This window comes from Acipenser ruthenus, chromosome 3 (assembly GCF_902713425.1).
Source record: "Acipenser ruthenus chromosome 3, fAciRut3.2 maternal haplotype, whole genome shotgun sequence".
Lineage (NCBI taxonomy): Eukaryota > Metazoa > Chordata > Actinopteri > Acipenseriformes > Acipenseridae > Acipenser > Acipenser ruthenus.
In genome coordinates this window covers 21873903-21882834 of record NC_081191.1, presented here as the reverse complement: position 1 = coordinate 21882834, position 8932 = coordinate 21873903, and positions in this window count along the sequence as shown.

Genomic DNA, 8932 nt, shown 5'->3' with positions numbered 1-8932 from the left:
TGGAAGACTTGCGGCCAAAAAGCCATACCTCTGACGTGGAAACAAGGCCAAGCGACTCAACTATGCACGAAAACACAGGAACTGGGGTGCAGAAAAATGGCAGCAGGTGCTCTGGACTGATGAGTCAAAATTTGAAATATTTGGCTGTAGCAGAAGGCAGTTTGTTTGCCGAAGGGCTTGAGAACGGTACACGAATGAGTGTCTGCAGGCAACAGTGAAGCATGGTGGAGGTTCCTTGCAAGTTTGGGGCTGCATTTCTGCAAATGGAGTTGGGGATTTGGTCAGAATTAATGGTCTCCTCAATGCTGAGAAGTACAGGCAGATACTTATCCATCATGCAATACCATCAGGGAGGCATCTGATTGGCCCCAAATTTATTCTGCAGCATGACAATGACCCCAAACATACAGCGAAAGTCATTAAGAACTATCTTCAGCGTAAAGAAGAACAAGGAGTCCTGGAAGTGATGGTATGGCCCCCACAGAGCCCTGATCTCAACATCATCGAGTCTGTCTGGGATTACATGAAGAGAGAGAAGCAACTGAGGCTGTCTAAATCCACAGAAGAAATGTGGTTAGTTCTCCAAGATGTTTGGGCCAACCTACCTGCCGAGTTCCTTCAAAAACTGTGTGCAAGTGTACCTAGAAGAATTGATGCTGTTTTGAAGGCAAAGGGTGGTCACACCAAATATTGATTTGATGTAGATTTTTCTTCTGTTCACTCACTTTGCATTTTGTTAATTGATAAATATAAACTATTAACATGTCTATTTTTGAAAGCATTCTTACTTTACAGCATTTTTTCACACCTGCCTAAAACTTTTGCACAGTACTGTATATATATATTCAGTATTGTATGACACTAGAATGGTACCATGGTGCTGCGGTACAGAACCATTGCATGGATCAGAATTGAATGACCAAAGCCAAAAGCTTTGTATCTTGGTTTGAAATGTGTTATCACAATGGCCTAGTTTATTTATATATATGCGTTGCTATAAAATTGTTTTGTAATTAGAATTTGTCACATTATTACTGCATGTTATTTACTCAGCTGCATTGCGGCAGCTTTAATTGGTTTTGATGCCTATAAAATTCATTCAGCATGTACTAACATTCGTAAGTCTAATTCGTTTGTATATTTCAATATGTATTTGATTTTCACTTCAATACGTAGCACACAATGCAATTTGCACCATATGCTAATTATGCAAACTAAGGAGGAAACACAAATTAATTTAGGCAATAGGAAATATCACATTCATAGAATAGATATCTATATATATCTATAGAACACTACGGTCTTATTGGAAAATGGCAAAAATCCTGTTCATTTTTCTCAGGGATTAAAGGCTTGTCATCAAACCAAAAACTGAAGTCTCAAAAGTTGTTTCTGTAAAATCCCAAGCATCCACTGACAGTGAAGGGGGTGGGTCAAGTGTTGTGGTCAAGATATGATTGCAGAAGTGTTTTTTTGATTGGAACACTACAGCAGGATGTCATTCGCTGTAGTCTTAAAAAGCTATTAGAGGATTTGAGTTGACCTCAAAAGATCTCCAATGACAATTGAAGTGCTAGGCTGCCAGAGGCACTTCGCTATAATTTACCATCTTGATTGTTCAAGTTTAGTCAAGTATTAATCCAGCAGGTTTGATTCATCTTTTTTTATTATTATTATTATTATTATTATTATTATTATTATTATTATTATTATTATTATTATTATTATTATTATTAATAATAATAATAATAATAATAATAATAATAATAATAATAATAATAATAATAATAACCTTCAGGAAACATTTTAGAGGTGTACAAGTCTACTTATATGACTTCTGAGACTGATCATTCCCCATCAGTTTCATATTAATACATTTATTTTTCCATGGAAATCGAATGTTTTCTTTTTATATGGAATCTTTTTTTTTTTCTTTATGTATTATTCAAAACTGGTTTCTTGGCTTAAATGTGTTTTATTTGAATGTGAAAGGCCTTTTTGTGCTATTCAGACACAAACCTTTTAGTTGTGTATTAATTTATTAAGATTTATTATATTGTGTTGGTTCTTCAGGCAACACCAATCAATGCCAAAGTCAAGCATAACAGAAAGACCAATCAGTGATAGTTGGAGGCGGGATTTGGATATTGTTTTAAAGAAGAAGCCACACGCCATACAAAGTACCTGAGCCAACAAGGGACTGTTTGCTTAAGAAACCAATCAGGGATATTAGGAGAAGGGCTTTAGAGAAAATGTCTGTATTACAAAAAAAATAAAAAATAAAACTTTCCCCAGTACAAACTCAAAATAGAATTGTCAGCAGAAAAGAGACCTCTCATTTCTGTGTTGGTTTGTTACCTTTGTATATTATTCTTATCCTTTGCATAATATCCAATAAACAATGATACATAAGTAAAAACGGAATATGCAAATAGCACCTCTTTCTGATTTGCTGTTCATACATTTAAAGGTACAATTTGCAATTCATCAAATACATAGGCATTCTCTTTTGGCTACTTAGCCTTCCAAAAGATCTCAATCCTTTCTTCTTGTGCTGGTTTCTTCTGTGTCGTCATTCACACCATTGATCAACTAATCTAATTAGATGTGATCATTAACACTATCTAGAGTGCTTCCTTCCACAGGGATGGTTTCCCCTTCAATTGGATTGATTGCTCCATGATTAATGTGTGGAAATCGAATTGTCACATTTCCTTTATTTTACATCTCAGTTAAAGGCTGCAATTGCAAGCTGATTTAATACCCAAATACCTTCTTATATACAGCAAGTATTTGTGGGCCCTTTATTTGACTAGCAAAGGTTAATTTACACTATGTTGGCAATATAAGTACACTAAGTTTAACAATATAAAACTAAGGCATTACTCAGAACATTAATTTCATTGTTTCTTCCTACAAATACATTATTTCCTAACAGTGTTAGTCTTTTCAGCTGTTTTGTGTGTGTTACTTTGGTATACAGAAGATAATCTGAACACTTCCCGCCTCCTCATTAGTAGAGTGCAAGACAACCACGATTGGATGGTTTTCATTGAAATCTCTGATTTAACAGCCCTACTTGTGTTGAGACTGATTGTCCCATGTTCTCCTTCAAAGTGATTGCAAGGTCATGGCCAAAGCATCTAAGTTCCAATAGTAGTTTCTCTACACTCTCCTAAGACATCGTTTTTCACTATGGAGAGCCAGGAATATAATAACAAAATTGAAAATAGGCGAGTGGGGTTGAGATAAGGATTCACTATATCTTGGCATTTGTTTCTTGTTGCTGTTGAATCATTCAACATTCTCTATTTATTTATGGGGTTCCTTGGTTGCATTTATTTATTTCCTCTTCCATGGGAGATTTTTGATGATATTGTACGTACTTGTTGACAGATTTATTATCCAATTATTTAGGGAGTCTTGTGCAATCTTAAGAATTCTTGTCGCACACACAGTGTTAGCCTGCATCAGAGAGAGTTAGTGTCAAGGGACCAAGCTGTCACAAGTGCTACACAACACTACTGCACATATCCATTCAAATATAGGAGGATGACATGAATCGTTTTGAAATTAAAGTACAAGACCTGAGAAGAATGGTCTAGTGCCAGCAACACAACCATATCTGCAACCAAAAAACACAATTTTACCACTGAGCTAAAGAAACGGTTCTACTAAAGGGCTCCACACACCGGCCACAATGAGACAAGCCAATGTGTCGTACGACACGCCACAAAAAAAATAAAACATATATTTTTGATACAAGACGTTCACACTGCCTGCAATTGCGACGGTAGACACTGAAGCAACACAGACACGACAGATGCGAAAAAAATAGGAAAGGTGTCTACTCGGGTAGAAGATGTTCCATTACCTACAGCTAAAAGTTTTAAATCACCCCATAGAATTAACTCATTTTGCTTCATAGTCGAATGAAACCTGCTGAATAATGTTATGTTAACAGTGAATTACATACCGCTTTGTAGTTTTCCATATATACTTTCAATTTACTGACATAAATTGAAAAATGTTTCAATTTTAAAAGTCTAGATGATGAAAAACTTTTGGCCATTAGCTTTATAATCTGTCATTTTATGGACTGTTTTTCTTTCAGACAAGATTCTTTCAGTGTGTGCAGTTTGCGCTTTCTTGAATACTTTTCACTTCGCCTCATCATTCCTGACATTTCATTCTGTTGATAACAGTCACATATTGCATGTTTGACATTCACCTTGTGGATAACAGCAATGTACTGTTGGCAGCTGAGTCTTATCGATCTGTATCTATTTAGAAATCACTTTTCCCAGATAACCGAGATGATCCATTTTGTTTACAATGGGGTTTTACCCACAACGTAGGATCATGACAAGAGTGCTCTTTTAATGTCTGTTTTTTTAAACCACTATTCCCTGGTGAGTTGTCTGCTCCCTCTGGAGGCACAGATACTTCACTGCAGCATTACAGTTCAATACTGGATCCACTCGGTTAATGTAAATTGAGTACAAGCAATTAGACTTATCACCAGTGTTTAAACAAACACAGTTGGTCAAATAATATCAGATTATACATCATTATAAAAAGAACCTCCATTAATTGGCATATAAACCTGCTCTTGAAATGCAGGAAGCTTGACTTATGCTCCTCTGAATTTTAAAGCCAGACCTAAAGATACAAGAGCATGTAAATGCGATCATCATTAACCAATATGAGCTGATCAGTGTGCAGCATTTCATTCTCAAGTAGATTTTTATTTTTGTGTACAAGTGTTGTCCCAATACTGTACAAAACCAAATGCGTATCCTGATTTGAGAGCCCTGGGTTTAATAATGCAGGCAACAAACTAATGGAAACACCTACAGCAAATTTCAAAACAACTTTGATTTATTTGAGAATTACTTTACAGGGTACTATTCTGAAGGGGAATAAATTAATCTCAGTATTGGGAGGACAATAGAGGGACTCCCAAAATACCGTACATTAAACATTATATAGTCATTCAGCATTGTTAGTAAATTAATCATATTTAGGGTACCACTGAACTTGTGAGCTCATTAAAATATTTAACATATTTTTAGAGGCTGAAACATACTGCTTTCCCAGAAAAAGGAGAACATTTCGGGGTACTATTCTATTGGTGAGGTCTTGCTCATTAAAATATTTAGTATATTTTTTTAAAGAGGTGATTATCTAGTCAGGGATGCCAAGATATTTAGTAAGTAAAGAGTCTTGAGTGAGGAAAAATGGGCAATACAATCCCCACCCCTAGTCTTGCTGAAAATCATATGCTGCTGCCATAATTTGTGCCGGTTAGGTCATCCTGCCACGTGTGAAACTGCTCTATCGCATCTAGGGAAATAAAACAGGGATTTTCAGGTTTAAAGCACTTGAAAACTAGCATGCCATCTAGATAAGAGACCATGACTGCATTCAACAGCAGGAAATACATGGTTACATGATTTTTAAAAATACTTTTCACAGTATGCTAAACTGAGTGTGTGTTATACATTTTGAACTTCAGCTATTTCAGGACAATGTCTAGACAATAATAGTCTGGACAATAATTGATATGACCCTCCTTAAAATAAGTATAACTGAAGGGCCAAGTAAAAAAAAAAATGGTTCTGAAGGGTATAATATAATTCTGAATTGACATTTCAGCCATATCTTTCTATTTGAATGTATGACACAAGCTGATTCCACCATGACAACAGATGCAAGCTGGCCAGCCCTTACAATTGATTTACAGTTTTGCTTTGAAGTCTGAAAAGAATGCAAAAAAAAAGGCTGGTATTTTTATGTTGATATTTTAATTATTATCTTTTTAAAATTGTATTCTCCTTTGCTTATTTTAGGGGGTGGGGACAGGAGCTTGCTATAAACCAGACTTGCAGTTAGGTTTAATTTTTCTTGTGTTTCTTTAAAAACACAACACAAATTCACTGGAACTCAAAACACTTTTCTTTCAAGTGATGTAAATGGTTGGTTTCTAGCTAATTTATTTCATATCTCTTACTTGTAACACTTTCATTACTGTGGAGTCAGTGGCACAGTTAGTGCTGATTTGGATTAAAACAATGCTGTTAGTAGACTTCTTAGTGGCATAACAAGATCCATATTAGTATCATTAGCTTAATAAGATCAACATTATATGCATGCATCGACGGTTAGACTTCTGTTCACTTATTCTCTTTTGATGTGTATTTTTCTTTTAATTTAGGTCCCCAAAAGTCTTTGATAAGGCTTTTATTTTTATTATACCTTACAAAACACAAGAAAATAAAATTTAATAAAATCTTTATTTTCTAGCTTCGGATATAACTTTAAAGGCTGGTTACACTGACCCTGATTAGCACAAATCTTGGACTATGTAATGTTACCTCTAGCTTGTGGTTCTGTTTGTGATGAAAACATTTAGTTTAGTTAAAAAATTTGACATACTGCACTGTGGGTTATTATTTAGAATACCTGTCCATCTTTAAAGCAGGCTTACTGAAGTGTATCACAAACTTCTAAAATGCTGAATGCCAACGGTAAATGTTATCAAATTTTAGGATTGTGTAATTACATTAATTGCTGAATTAAGTTTGCTGTTCAAGTCTTACATATATATTGGTTTGTAGTTTTTAGTTTTATGTATGTGCTGTGCATTGTTTATTAGACCTGTGAGGTGACGTTTTCTATTACTTAAAAAAAATAGTACAGGTAATTAATAATTGGGTTTTTACCACATGCGGATATGAATTATAAAGCAGTTTAAGAGATATGGTTGCTAAAGCCAGTGTTTCCACTATCTTCATGCTAGGAATAGATATGAGAATGAACATGCACTATTGAATAGCTAATGTTTTGATCTGTACAACAGAAAAACCTTGGGGCTACTGTATATGATTAAAAAGTGCTTGTTTTTCATTCTTATTCTGATTAATTCCTTAGATTTCAAAACGTGTAGTGCTCACATAGACTTGTGCTATCCAAAGAATATAATACTTCTAACAATTACTATTAATCGGTTTACTATTAAAAGGTTTATGCAATGACAATGTTCATAAGTTTATAATGATTTCCATTACATGAGAGTAGATGTTCAAACTTCATGCTGATTTGAACTCAGCTCTCGCCAAGATAAGCACCAACTAAGACGTAGCTTTACAGTAAACTAATGTGATCTATCAGCGTTTCTTTCTTTCTATTGTGCTTGAGCTCCCCAACCAGAATCTTTCCATCTCAACCACAGCCTCTGTGCTGCTTCAGATAAGTTCTTCACTGTGCGACTCAACTCTTGGCCACTGAATCCGACGTCTCTGAGAAACCTGGTTGTAGTGTGTGCCACAAATCCTCGACAACCCACCTCCACTGGGTAAACCCAGACTCTCCATCCTCGCTGTTCCACTTCAGCGGCTAGTTGAGCATACCGCAGGCGTGCTGATCCAGACCACAAGACAATATCTGGTCGAAGGTTAGTTGTGGCAATCTCAGGTGGAAAAATAACCCGTTGACCAACATCTGCCAGCATTTTCCTGTCTCTAGCAGCTTCCAGTTGTCCTGGGCGATGCTTGGTTTTACCACCTTTTCTTGGCAGTTGCTCTCCTGGGTGGAGGAATGTTGTCTTTTGTGTGTAATGTTTTGATGGAACTGGTGGCAACTTATTGGTCATGTTACGCTTGTCTTCCAATGCTAAGGCCAAACATTGCAGCACCTGGTCATGGCCCCAAGTAAACCGTCCTTGACTAAGAGCCACCTTACATCGTGTCAAAATGTGCCTTAATGTTGCAGGTGATGAACACAAAGGACATGAGGGATCCTCTCCTACCCAGAGGTTTAGGTTCTGTGGTGATGGGAGAACATCATATGTTGACCTGATGAGGAAACTGATCCTGCTCTGTTCCATTGTCCATAGGGCTTGCCAGCTGATCTTGCATTGTTCCACACTCTCCCATCTCATCCATTCTCCCTGCTTGGCCTGGGAAATGGCCTTTATACACCTCATCCTCTCCTCCTGCTTTTGCACCTCGTTGACTACCAGCTTCCTCCATTGAGCTGGGGCTGCCTTGTGCCATGTAGGAGGAGCTGAACTGAGACCAAGACCCCCTCTTCCATGCTGAACTTGCCCCATGATATCACCGATTTGAAGGGCAGCTTTTGCATCTTCCACGGCTTTCTTTGCCGCCAACTTTCTTCCAGTTTTCAACACAGGTGCTGCCTCCCTTAGGCATTTGACACGTGACTCAACTAATGTCATTAACAGTCGGACCTTGACGTACTTAAACTCCTCGGTTAGAGCGGAGCCTGGTAGCTGCAGTATTCCTTTACCATAATGTCCCATTCTGCTGGTGCAACGTGGAACTCCCAACCATTTCCTGATGTATGAACTGATTAAAGCTTCCAGCTTCTCTACTGTTGTCAAAAAAACCTCGTACACAGTCAGTGGCCACAGCAGCCTCGGCAGTAGACCAAACTGAAAGCACCAGAGTTTTAGTTTGGCTGGTAAAGCCCTACTGTCTATGCTCTTCAACCCTTCCACTGCTTGTTGTCTAACTTCTCCCACATGAACTGTGTCCTTTAGATCCCCGTCGTACCATCTCCCAAGACTTTTCACTGGCTTCTCAGACACTGTTGGTAGTGCCTCAGCATTAATGTAATATTACACACTGGACCTTCAATGTGTGTTTTTGTGTTGTTCTTGACGCTAGGGTGTCCAGTTCTAGATCTGGAGTACACAGTCTTTGCTTAGCAAGCCATTTAGAGCTTGGGTTAACTTCTTTGCAAAGTGTCTAGGCATGCTTGTACACAAAGGATGCAAAATAAATTCAATTGGTATGGTGTGGTTTAAAATAAATTGATTCTAACACCGTTCTTGGTATTCACTGTTCCATACATAACGCTAGGTTTGAAAATATTTTCATGCAGAAATCCCCCAACTGACCTTCTGCAG